Source organism: Podarcis gaigeae, assembly GCF_964106915.1.
Source record: "Podarcis gaigeae genome assembly, chromosome: 8".
Taxonomy (NCBI): Eukaryota; Metazoa; Chordata; class Lepidosauria; order Squamata; family Lacertidae; genus Podarcis; species Podarcis gaigeae.
Window position 1 is genome coordinate 67,347,941 of NC_139684.1, and position 13,801 is coordinate 67,361,741.

A 13,801-nucleotide genomic window follows, 5' to 3' on the forward strand; every position below is an offset into this window, starting at 1 on the left:
ATTATTCTCAAGAATAATTCACTGACAAAAAAAAACAACTAACACTGAAACTATACTTCTAACGTCTCCAAAATAACTATATAGGTGGGAAATAATCTGAAATGGTGAAATTATCATACAGCATACTATGTGAGGGATATGAACAAAGGATGACCACATTACGATGTGCTGACTGAACACGCAGATACATAGTAACTTGTTTCAGACAGGATGCTAAACTATTATTTGTTTAGCTTAATTCTGACTTGTTTGTACATTCAAACCCAACTAAGCTCACCAACTATGATCTGAAACCATGGTCGGAAGGTAACTTGCGTATTTCACTATGAACATGGATTCTAGGAACATGCTTCCTACCATCAATACGTGGAGGGGGGGGGACTTAACAAAGCTATAGTTAAATAACCAAACCTTTATCAGACTAGTGTCTAATCCAGTGTTTCCCAACCTTGTGCCTCCAGATGTTTTTGGCCTACAACTCCCATCATCCCTGACCACTGGTCTTGCTAGCTAGGGATGATGGGAGTTGTAGGCCAAAAACATCTGGAGGCACAAGGTTGGGAAACACTGGTCTAATCAATCCATGGCCCCATCCAGAGAACTCTGCAACTAACTTTTCTAAATTGTAGCTCCCTGCACAAACTTGCAACACAGGCTCCTCCTACACATGTACTATTGAGCCCATCCTACAAGTAAAAAAGTTTTTATCTTAATTCTGAAATCAAATTTTCTACAGTATGCCCCGGAATATCAGTAGCTGGGCGTGACAAAAAGAGAGCGTTGCCACACTTAGGTCCTGTTTATGGGCTTCTCACAGACATCTGGTTGGCCAGTGTGAACAGAATTCTGGACTAGATGGACCTTTGGCCTGATGCAGCAGGGCTGTTCTTATATTCTTTCAATGAAAGTCTCAGGGGGAACCTCTGCACAGCTCTTTGTGCCATAGGCCACAAGGAACACTGTATTCCCCCACCCCACCCCTTCCCACAGAATCAGGAAATACACAAACAAACAGGCAATTCTACCAGCAAAATCAATTTACTGTACTGATTCTATTAGCACAGGCCATTCACATGGGCAGAAACAATAGGGATTGAAGGGTGGGAATAATGTCCTGCTAGAATGGCCTTTGCTCCTTGCTAATTCCCTGTATACATCTCTCTACCTGCTATTATCCCTTGCAACTCTAATTCTTATACAATTATTTCACCACACTAGAACTTCTGCATGCATGTAAACCCATTCATTGCAAGAATGATTTCTACAGGATGAGAGTGAAGTTCAAGAAAAGTTTAGTTACAACTGATTTTTGTCATAGCCCTGTAACTACTTGCCAAAGAGTGCCAATTGAGGCTCCTTAAGAGGAAATGGCCACAATGCAAATGTACATGTATAAGCATTTAAGCCGCATGGAAATTAAGGGTTTGATTTCACAGAAGCTCTATAGTGGAACATGGTCAACTATTTCAAAACATAGTATGATTTTGGCTGAAAACATATAGTTCTAAATTCTTATTAAAGATCTTTGCAAGCAAGAAGACAGCTTTCCTGGCCTATCTCCTGCTTTAAAGTAATTCATTTTGAATGTACACTTAGGGAGTGTAAAGGTACAATTAGAGGTTTTATTCTGCTATATATTAACTCCCAAAGGGACTACAATGTTTTCAGCAGAGCCTGCTGAAGATTATTGACTTCTTCCACCAAAAGTCAATAATCCTGCCAAGACAGGATTAAGCACTCAAAGTGCTTAGAATATATTTTCTCAGTAATCTTTACAATAGCCTTGTAAAGTACACCAGTCATATAATCATATTGCAGGAAGGGGGCTAAGACATAGTGACTTGTATAGGACTACATATTAAGTTAGTTGGTGAAATTTGCACCCATTACTTCAGATCCTGCGTTAATGCAACCTTTCTGTGGAATTATCTGGCCTATCAGCAGAGGAGATGGGGATGAGGAATGCATTGCTTATCCTTTCCTGAAATTCAGAAGTGCACAGTGGCATTAGTACAGACTGTTGGCCAGCCAGGGTCCACATCTGAGACATCTTCAAGGACAAATTATATATTATATTTTTTGCTGTAAATCTAAAATGCTTTAAGGGTACATATAATGTAATATGTGAAAAAGACAACCCCTTGTTTAAAACCATGTTTCATAGTACTGTACACTAATCAAAGAGCCATGCAGAATTGGCTACAGCTCCCTAGAGAGTATACACTTTGTTGTGAACAATGGGGAGTCCTGTGACACTTTAAACACCAACAGGTTTATTATGACATAAGCTTTTGTGGCCCAGAACATATTTCATCAATTGCCATTCTCAGCTAGCAGACATACATATATACAGGTGTAAAGAAAAAAAAATGTAAACAATAGGACCATTAAATGCCAGAGATACAATCTGTGACATGTATACTTTGGAGCTCTGCAGTTTGGCCCCACGGTTTACATTTTTTCTGTACACCTCTGCACTAGTCAGATCTGAAGATCCAGATCCAGATCTCTGCACTAGTCAGATCTGAAGAACTGTATTCAGTCCTGGACATTGCACTGGAGAAAATAACTCCTGTGAGGAAAGGTTGAAGAAACTGAATATGTTGAGCCTAAAAAAGAGAAGATGGAGGGAGAAAATGATAGCACTTTTCAAATACTTAAAAGGCTGTCACGTAAAAGAGGACAAAGACTTGTTCTCTGCTCCTCAGAAGGGGTAGATCTAATGGGCTTAAGTTACAGAAGGATAGATTTCAATTGCCCATTAGGAGAAACTTCTTAACAGTAAAAGCAGTCGGATAATGGAACTAATTACATAGAGGAGCAGGCAGCTCCCCTCACTGGAGATCTTCAAGACTGAATTGCCCTCTGATTGGGATGCTCTAACTCTGGATTTCCTACAGCGAGCAGCAATTTGGTCTAGAGGACATGTAAGACTCGCCCTGTGGCTGTTTGTGCCATATATGCATTATTATCCGTGTAAGTAGGAGGAGATGGCAGGGACGCAGGTGGCGCTGTGGGTTAAAGCCTCAGCACCTAGGACTTGCCGATCGAAAGGTCGGCGGTTTGAATCCCTGCGGCGGGGTGCGCTCCCGCTGCTCGGTCCCAGCGCCTGCCAACCTAGCAGTTCGAAAGCACCTCCGGGTGCAAGTAGATAAGTAGGGACCGCTTACCAGCGGGAAGGTAAACGGCGTTTCCGTGTGCGGCTCTGGCTCGCCAGAGCAGCGATGTCACGCTGGCCACGTGACCCGGAAGTGTCTCCGGACAGCGCTGGCCCCTGGCCTCTTAAGTGAGATGGGCGCACAACCCCAGAGTCTGTCAAGACTGGCCCGTACGGGCAGGGGTACCTTTACCTTTACCTTTACTAGGAGGAGATGGAGCAATGCTCAGCGAAAGCACAAGTGCTGCGTGTAGAAGGCCCCAGGTTTCAATTCAAGAGCAACAGACAGTATAATCTGACCAGGAATATAGGCAGCTTCCTGGGGTCACAGTTTGCAACAGTTCCATACCACAGGAATAGACAGGAATAAGACACTCTCTCTCTCCCCCCCCCCCATATAATAGTTTTCTCTCCATATTTTTTTACACATCAGGCAAATAAGGGGGTGGGGTGGGGTGGGGGTAAACAAAACCTCCTGTCACAATAAGTCTTTGAAGATGCCACCGGACATTTGTTGTTGCCTGACTGTGAAACACTAGACATCTCTCAACTTTAAATGAACAAAACAACCCAAGGGGCCTCCTATGGGACTTACTCGCAGGTAAGCAAGGGTAAGCCTAACACAGCCACCCATCAAGACCTTTGTTTTTGTTTTTTGGTGGTTGTGGGGTGGGGAGGCGCAGGGGGTGGGGAGGGGAGAGAAGGGAAACCTCACCCACCCACCCAAGCACAAAGCAGAAATTATGGGATGGGGAAGAAGGAAGATGCGGCGGGTGGCGGGGTGGCGAGCGGAGAGGAAAGACAACTTGGCATCCTCTCCAAACTTCCCCACAGGACTTGGGGAGCGCGGCGGTAACCGAGGCGGCTACAGAGTTAAATGAGGGGAAGGGGCAGTTTCCGAGTCCCGGGTCGAGGTGGGGGGTTGGGAGCCCCCACTCCGTCGCTCGCTCATTTACCTACCAACTCACTCCGATTTGGGGGGGGGGGGTGTTGAGCGCACTTAATGGGACAGACCCCCCCTTCCTCCTCCTCACTTTCTTCTCAAAATGGCGGGAGGAAGCGCCGCCTAACGGTGTGTGCAGCGCACGCGAAGCGTCGGCGGCGACGGGGGTACGACGACGACGACGACAAAAGACGAGGGCCCCCCGCCCCCCCATGCACAAAGTAATCCTCTTTTCCTCCCGTCCCATTCCATCCCCCCCCCCAACTGAATTCGAAGTACAAAGAGGGGTTGAGAGCCTCCGCTCTTTCCTTCCTGGCCGACACCCCCCCCCGCACTCCCCATCTCTTTTCCCTACTCACCTCCTCCCCTCGCTGGACTCTTCTCCTTTAAACTCCCACAACAATTCTTCACCCGCCCCCCTCCCTCCACTCTTCCCTCTTACCGGAGCGGTGCTCGGAGCGGCCAAGGCGCATGCGCGTAATAACTGGGGCGGCGCGGGCCGTTCCGGCCGGTTTGTGAGGGAACCCGAGGGATTGAGGCCCGGAGTGGAGGCGGCGGGGCGCGCGAGCGAGCGAGAGGATGAGGGTGGGAGGGGCGCGAGGCTCAGGCGGGAGCGCGCGCATCGGCCGGCTCCTGGGGGGCGGCAGGGGGATGTTTTGGGCAGGCGACTTGGGAGGGGAGTTTTTTTTTTTTGCGTGACACAAGTTGCGACACAAACACACGCACACCCCTGAATCTTGTGGGTATGGGGATTCTGGCCCATAGGATGTTGCTGACCTACAGCTCCCATCCTTCCTGCCCCATGGTCATGCTGGCTGGGGCTCATGGGAGTTGGGAGTCCAACAGCATCTTGTGTTGAGAGGGGGGTGTGTGTCCCAGACAGGGGTGGCTCGTCCTGTTTGGCCGCCTGAGGCAAAACGGGAAGGTGCCATCGCCCCGTCCTGCCTAAGCCTCACTTACTGGGGTCATGAGGCGGCAGCTTTCAGGGGAGGTCTGGCTGAGATCTGGTGCAAGCTACATGAGATCTTGCAAGAGATCAGGAGTGCTGGCTTGGCCCCGCGACCGTGGGTGCCTGGGGTCGTGGGTGCCATGCAGCGTGCATGGCCCTGGCACTGAAATTGTGAGTGCCCAGCCCCTTCATGGGGAATTTTGTGGGTTCTCAGGCACCCAGGGCCCCAAGGAATGGGCACCTATGCAAGAGATCCTCAAGATCTCACCAGAAGCTGCCTCTGTGTGACCCCAGCCCATGGGATTCTGCCGCCTGAAGCAGCTCCTTCATGAGCAGGCCGGCTCTGGTTGCAGGTTTGACATCCCTGCTTTCAAGAACAGCAGCTCCTTTTTCAGTTTTTTAATGTGGCAACAGGATTGGTTTAGACCTTTTCCCCCTGGTATCGTATCCACATGCATGTCATACAGTTACGCTTGTGAGTTCTGATGTATTACTTGTCTTTTTAAAGGGTTGGGATTTGATAATGAAGAAAATAACTTGCAGGGTTTATGTGTTCACATCCAACACCCCTTACCAAATTTGCACCCAAGGCTGTTTTTGCATCTACAGCAGCTTTTATGATTCAATAAGTCTTGTCATGCGGTCATGATTGTCTTGCCACTTTTAATGCATGGTATTTTTGTTATCTTGCCATTTGTTCAAGTTGTTTACCTCCATAATTGGGAACACTTTATTGCTCAGTTATGTCTGAATGCTAAAACAATAACAGTATTTACCCCAATAAAAAGATTCTTCTCCCATTGGAGTTGTAAGACACATCTATAATGCAGGGAAAAATAAAGCCTCAAGCAGGCCTGAAACTGTTACAATTTAAATGAAAATGGGATCGAAGGAAGATGATACATGAGAAGCTAAATGGTTCACATGAAGTACATGTTAAACTAGTCTTGATTGCTAGAGTGAGATACTATTAAAACCTGCTATTAAAATTCACTAAACAGGAGCACATATTTTGCCTAATCTGCGTATCTGATTTGATGTTAGAATCATAATTCTGCTGATGGTTAAGCAGCATGCTGGTACATTTTAGTTGCAATCTTATACATGGGGGGAAATCCCATCAAATTTAATAGGAATTACTGGCAAGTAAAAGACTAAAGAACAACAACAAAACATGTATAGCACCACACTTGTGTAACTCATACAACACACAGACACACACATCTGCACACACAAATTTATGGTGTCTTCTGCTCTTAAGGCTGCAATCCTGTGTTTATCTGGGGTCTATGGGATTGTGCTGTAACATTTATTAATTTAAATATACCCACAATGGATTTATTAGCGGCAGTTATCATCAGTATCCTTCGGTCAAGTCCATCAAAAAGAGCTAGTCTGTCCATGTCAAAGTTGCTAGAGATCTCCTCAATGTAGGGCAGTTTATACCATTTTCCTGTTTGTGTGTTTTGTTGGTTTGTGCCACTTTCCACCACAGGGCTCTTGAGTCAGATGAAAACAAAAGCATGTGGTTCATACCTGGCCAACGACATTGTGGTTGGGCACATGAAAAGATCACAATCACCACTTCCTTCTTCATTCACCTGTGTGCAGGCATGGATAACATAATAAAGAGAAGGGATTTCAAGTGTGTATCAAGTAACCACACCCACCCCTGTGGACAGCAGGATCTAGAATCAATCTAGATTGAAAGCAGTATGTTGAGGTCTAGCATGAATGATTGCAGATTGAGAAAAACCTACATTTTTGTGCTACAAACAGGTTAGTGTATACACAGTCCGAGTCAAACCATTGGTCCATCCAGCTCAGTATTGCCTACACTGACTGGTAGTGGCTCTCCAGGATTTAAGATAGGGTTCTCCCCCAGCCCTACCTGGAGATAGGACTGTGACCTGCATTTACAGCAGATGCTCTACCACTGACTTATGGCCCTTCCGGAACCATATTCCACCCTGCCTGCTCCACAGAACCACTTAGCTGTATTTTCCTATACTAGATAGGGGTCCCTTCCAACTCTATGATTCTGTGGTTCAAACCTGCAGATTATGGTTAGTACAATCCTTCTAACCAGGTTTGCAAAGCCATTTCAAAGTACGTAACAGCGGCCACTCTAATGAGGAAGTTCACAACGTGTGGAACTTTCGCACAGCTTTGATAGGCTTTCAAAGTGGTTTATGTTAATACAATACGAAAAAATTAATTTGGGTGGTGTGTATGTGTGTTGTAATGATTTTGTCCAAAATAGCCCATTCTAGATCTTCTGGAAAGTGACAGCTTTATGGATAGTACAAAGCAATGTGCTTGCTGAGGTTTTATACAGTGGTGTAGCAACAATGTCATAACGGCTGTTCGAAATAATTGCTCACATATGTCTTCAGGCTTCATCTTTTTAAAGCTGTGGTGTGGTGATAAGAGTTTAGCATAATGCATCCAATTTGATGGACAAGTCGGTGTCGCTCACCTCAGCTGGTGCTACCGCAAAAAAACCTTTACTTTGGTATCACTGAATTAAAAGAAGCAGCTTCCTTTTAGAGTCCAAACTTCTGTTTGCCCATTTCTCCCCCAGCCAATTGATTCCCAAATGAGCCCTGTTTGGATTGGAGTGACCGGAGCTGATCTTCCTTTATCTTTTGTGCTATAAGTGAAAGGATTGATTGTAACTGAAATAGTACAGCTGGCTTGCCATGAGTATATCTAGTATGCATAATCTACCAAAGTCTGTCGGATGATTTAGCATTCCTGTTGCTTTACAGTTTATACATCTGCAGATAGATTTTATTTGTTTATATGTTTTGAAAGATTAGTATCCTGCCTTTTTGTCCCGTTATGAGACAATCAAGGGGGATAATATTTTTTTGGGGGGGGGGAACATGGAAGAAGATACAAGATGGGTAGGGATATAATACTCAGATATACACTTCTATCTTTAAATGTTTCAATGGCAGACATCACAGTTCTTCAGGAACATTCTCCAAACTAATCTAATATATATTTATTTATGTAAGCTGTTCTGGGAGCCTTTCCAGCTGAAGAGCAGGATAAAAATGCTTTCAATAAAATTACTGAATAGACAACAAGAAATGCATGTATTTATTATGATTTGTATACAGTGCAGTGCTAAGTAACTGTCCTATTAGTGCAACAGGACTTATTCCTGCAACAGGACTTATTCCTGCACCTTCCCCTTCCCTAAATCTGCTCCAAAGGTTTTGGGGGAACCTCAGAACAAATATAGGGGCACACGGGGGAGGAGAGGGGGGAATGTCCCATCTCACACACTTAAATTCTTGTGATGACAAGATACTTAACACTGCATTGGATACAAGTCACAGCCCAGTTTCTACAAAGGGTCAAGATGGATATACAGTCTCCGCTAACCCAGAAATAGTGCTTCAGGTTAAGAACTTTCCTTCAGGATGAGAACAGAAATTGTGCTCTGGTGGCGCGGCAGCAGCAGGAGGCCCCATTAGCTAAAGTGGTCCCAGGCCTCAGAGAGGTTAGACTGGCCTCAACTAGAGCCAGGGCCTTCTCGGCTGCGGCTCCAATCTGGTGGAACGCTCTGTCACAAGAGACTAGGGCCCTGCGGGACCTGACATCTTTCCGCAGGGCCTGCAAGACAGAGTTGTTCCACCAGGCCTTTGGTCAGGGCGCAGCCTGACTCCCTCCTCTGGCAACCTGCACAGAATATTGCTTAATCGGTTGCCATTAATTTGATTTTAATTAATTTTTATAATGAATATTTTGAATGTGTGATTATTTGATTGTTTGATTATTTGATTATTGTTAGCCGCCCTGAGCCCGGCTTCGGCTGGGGAGGGCGGGATATAAATAAAATTTATTATTATTATTATTATTCAGGTTAAGAACAGTTTCAGGATAAGTACGGACCTCCAGAACGAATTAAGTACTTAACCCGAGGTACCACTGTAAAAGAATACCACAATATGTTACAATGAAACAACATAATAAAACAGCAAAACACACCAGAATCTATATAGCTATATAGAACAAATCAAATGCCAGTCAAACCCTCAAACTGCCTAAAAGGTTGACATGAACATGTATGCTAAAGGAGGGAATTTAGGTGCCACTACTGGAAAGGATTTCTATTCATGTTCCCACCTATCTAACCTAGAGAAGGATCTTCCATTAATTGCAGGAAGGTTCATGTGAATGCTATGGCACAGTCCTGGAAAATAATCACGATTTTTAGAGAGATGTTTCTCATTTCATGGTAATTGTGATGCAGAGACCCTTTGATTTTATAATGATTTAGGGATGTCTTGTGTGCTGTGTAAGTTAGGCAGAATCTAAGAATGAGGACCATTCAGACCAGAACACAATATGCACAGTTAGGACCATCAAACACTGCAAATTCAATTCAATATATAATTGTGCACACAAAAAGGTAACAAAGTAAACCATCTTCTATACACAATGATAAAATGCAAGGTATATTAAAAGACAGAAGTGAATACAACAGGCAAACTATTTCAGGTTATTTAAATGAGGCAAACTACCGTAACTCTCTCAGTTGCTGAACAGCAAGATAAAACAGCTTCTGAACACAGTGACAAATTACAGCATGTATTGAAAGACAGATGAAAACACACTCTCCCAGACAAGCAAACTTTCAGTTGGTTGCAATATATTTGGAAACTGAAAGTTTTGTTTATCTGCAACAGGTTGTTAAGTCACTTTTTCTTGTGCCTTTCAATATCCTGTCATGCACATCTCCAAACTGAGGAAGACTTCCAGGGTGTCAACACATGCCTCAGGTTCAGTTTCTTTAGAATGAAGGTCACTGAAGCCTCTTTATGATATATGGTTTTATTCATATGTATATGTATATGTATATGTATATGTATAACCTGAGCATAGGGTGGAGGGGCTCAAAGCATTAACACTTCATCAGATCTTGCGTCCCCATTAGGTTTCTAGAGGAGTCCCAGCTTAGGTTCAGCACATAGCAAGACATGCCTCTGTGTCTTCCGCTTCTAGGGCATGTTGAATTTTTCAGCTTTCAAATTCCAAAAATGAGGGGTGCTAACAAGTTGTAACATGACTTGGGAATTCAAAAGATGTATTGGTTAAATTACCATATTTTGGTTTGGTTTGGTAAATAACTACATTAAAATAGTGACTTTTTAAGGGTTTTTTGTGGAATTTTGTGTGGAAAAATTGCATAAAAATCATTAAAAATGGCCAGGTACTTGCAGTTATATTACTTGTCCCTCAGTTGTTGCTGTTGCTGCTGTTGTTCTTCTTCTTCTTCTTCCTCCTCCTCCTCCTCCTCCTCCTCCTCCTCCTCCTCCTCCTCCTCCTCTTCTTCTTCTTTGGCTACTACTACTTCCATCCTAACCAGTGTGGATTGACCTACAACGGCTCCTAAACAGAGAACAGGACTGGGGACATTCACACATATGAGCAAATTAATTGGAACTGGCAGAGAGTTGTTGAAGAAGAAGAAGAAGAAGAAGAAGAAGAGTTTGGATTTGATATCCCGCCTTTCACTCCCCTTCAGGAGTCTCAAAGTGGCTAGCAATCTCCTTTCCCTTCCTCCCCCACAACAAACACTCTGTGAGGTGAGTGAGGCTGAGAGACTTCAAAGAAGTGTGACTGGCCCAAGGTCACCCAGCAGCTGCATGTGGAGGAGTGGAGACACGAACCCGGTTCCCCAGATTACGAGACTACCGCTCTTAACCACTACACGCACATTGTTGCTCTCTGAAGTCCCAATTCAGATCTTTCTGTACATCCGAGAAGGACACCTTCCATCAACTCCAGTGTATCATCCCTGTTGTTGCTCATAGACTGTTCTGACGGGGTCTATGAACCTCCTTTGACATGTAAACTTACTACAGCGGAAGTAAATAAGTTAACTGATGGCCCTGTCAGGCTCAGTCTATAGAGAGGTGTGCGAAACAAGGAAGCAGGTAGGTGTATACACATAAGGTGTGTGATCTTGGTTGTACATTCTGTTGCTGTAAACTGTCTTGTGCATAGTAATATAGAAAGGTGGCATACAAATTAAAAGTCAAATGAAAAGAAATGAGAAATGTGAGGGCTACATCAAAGGCCAAAGTCAGTGAATCAAAGCAAGACTTGATTAAAGTTGCTTAAATTTATTTTACATTTGGTTTAAATTAACTGGTGCCATTGCTTTCTAGTGTTGTTTTATGATTACAATGTAATGTTGCATGCTTAATAGGATATGCTTTATGCAGAAAAACCAAACAAAAATTTGGCACTACCTGAAATTTTCAGAAGGTAAAATTATTTTTTTATTGTTTTCCGAGAGCAATTTAGGTGCTTTTTAATCAAACATAGATTAACCAAGCTAAATGTTGTCCAATCAAAAAATAATACCAGATTTGAATTCCTCACACCCAAAAACATATTCTTAGACCCCTGCCCTCAGTGACGAAATTTGGAAAAATAAAGTTTAGCCCCCTAAAATTACATGCCTTACCAGTGGTTCAGGGCTTGCACAGACTCTCCTGGTTCAGATGTTATGGAGTAGAGCTGTCTGTCATCAGTATACTGATGGGAATAGCCCAGGGCTCCTTCAGATTAACTGACTAGAAGATTTCTGCTGCAGGTGCCCCAAGTGCTGTTGCCACTTAAACATTAAAGCTGCATGCTGTGATTTTTTTTTTTTGCAGTAGGACACCCCCATTTGAAATCAAGAACTCCAAGGATCAGAACTCCCTGTGTGTTTTCGAAAATGTTTGCTCAAATAGTTTGCCTAAGGTCTTGAATTAAACTGATGGCAATGACAAACCCTCTTCCCACATACAGAAATGTTTCAAACTAGCCAAGAGAAACAGCTCTTTCAATATACCAAATTATGTCAGGTTTGTTGAAAAAATAGAACCCATAGTAAAGTATTTCCTGGTGTTTTTTGAAGGCACAGCGAGCATAAAATACATATTTATATAGTCTTTTAAATGCAGATTAGGTACCCAGTAGAGGGATACATGAGCACAATTATGATTATTTTGCTTTCCCTACCTCCTCTCAGATTTGCTCTGTTTTGCCAAGGGTGGGGGGGGCATCCTTTTATTTTTGGCCATTGCTGTATTGCTGCACCTTCCCGGCGCTATCAAGAAAGTACTTTCTCAAGCAATATTTTTTCAAAGAGGGATTTTTGGAGCCAAGAGATAAGGGGTGAGCTTTGCATCTGTCTGTACAGAAGCTATTAAATTCTTATCACAGGTCGTTTATAGGCCTGGGGATTTGGAGTACATAAACAGGCAGATGCAAATGTCCTCCAGTGTTCTTGCTCCTCAGGAGGCACTGGGGAGAGCACAATCGCTTCAATTTGCAGCCCATTCTCTGTTGTTCCATTAATTTCCAGCGAAAACAGATACACCTGTTTAAACCAATATAGATTTGGGAAAGTGGCTTGTCTGTCTGTCTGTTTGTTCTCTATGTAAAAGGGAGTCCTTGGAGCACCCTAAAAGGTAAAGGTAAAGGGACCCCTGACCGTTAAGTTCAGTCGCAGACGACTCTGGGGTTGCGGCACTCATCTCGCTTTACTGGCCAAGGGAGCCAGCCTTTGTCCGCAGATGGCTTCCAGGTCATGTGGACAGCATAACTAAGCTGCTTCTGGTGAAACCAGAGCAGCGCACGGAAACGCCGTTTACCTTCCCACCGGAGGTCTACTTGCACTTTGATGTGCTTTCAAACTGCTAGGTTGGCAGGAGCTGGGACCAAGCAATGGGAGCTCACCCTGTCACAGGGATTCGAACCACTGACCTTCTGATCGGCAAGCCCTAGGCTCAGTGGTTTAGACCACAGCACCGCCCGCGTCCTACAATTGCCTAACCTTGACTCCCATATATTCAGGTTGGGGGTCACAAACAAGAGACTTCAGCCAGGAGATTGAAGCAAAACAGCAGCTAGTCGGCCTAATCTTTATTGTTGCAACAAGACTTCCCACTACCACAAAGTCGAAGCAGCCAGAAGCCCTGATCAATTGTTACATCAGTTCTTAAAAAAGTTTCCCATAATACATTTCCAGAAGCATCCTCAAGACATCATAGATATGTCACAGAAAAGGTGTGGTCTCCAGGCATGCCCCTGTCAATCAAATATAGTCTTTCACATGTATTCCATCACAGTACAAAGGAAAGTATTTACAGTTCCCTGGTCCCTGAGTCAAGTCAAACACACCCCTTTGTCTTGTCCAGGCTTCATCCCATTATGGAGTGAGTAGGCATTGTGATTGAGATGTTTATCTGTCTGACGCTAGGTCATGACTCCTTTTGAAGGCCCTGCTGACATGACTGTACATCTCAGGGATTATGGTGGGCTCACTAACCCCTCCCCTTGTACCTCACTTCCCTGGGTTCTAAATGTCATTGGAACTGAGAAGATTGATACGAGTGGTATCTTATGAATTTCTAAAGTTTTCCCATTGAGCCAGTACATGGATACATTTATCAGTGAACGGCTACATTTGGTATTGGCGCTTACCCTGTTTTCCTTTGTTGGAGACCTGGGGCTCAGCTGGGGCTCCTGCAAACTGACCTGAGCTTCCCTTGCAGATGCAATGCCTTTGCAGATATGTTGCTGTTAATTTTATTGACGTTAGGGGCTGCTGTCGGGGATTTTGAGTTTCTGATTAGACAGGTACTTTGTGAATGGAATCTTGAACCTAAATACGAGCCCCCCCCCAAATGTTTAGGGGTACTCCAATTTTGACTCAAGAAAACCACCATTTTATAGT

General features: G+C 44.1%; 1 protein-coding gene across 20 annotated transcripts in view; it reads right to left on the minus strand.

The window, feature by feature from the left end:
• Positions 1-4,759, minus strand: part of LOC310849871 (lethal(3)malignant brain tumor-like protein 4) — a 61,752-nt gene extending 56,993 nt beyond the window's left edge. For 4 of the 20 annotated variants that reach the window (XM_083750733.1, XM_083750728.1, XM_083750730.1 and 1 more), the window contains exon 1: positions 4,543-4,759. The gene's annotated coding sequence lies outside the window, so the exon portion shown is untranslated. Of the gene's footprint in view, positions 1-4,117; positions 4,439-4,459 lie in introns of those variants that run through there. The other 16 variants (XM_083750720.1, XM_083750738.1, XM_083750718.1 and 13 more) reach the window with 13 other exon arrangements.
• Between the last annotated feature and the right edge of the window lie 9,042 nt (positions 4,760-13,801).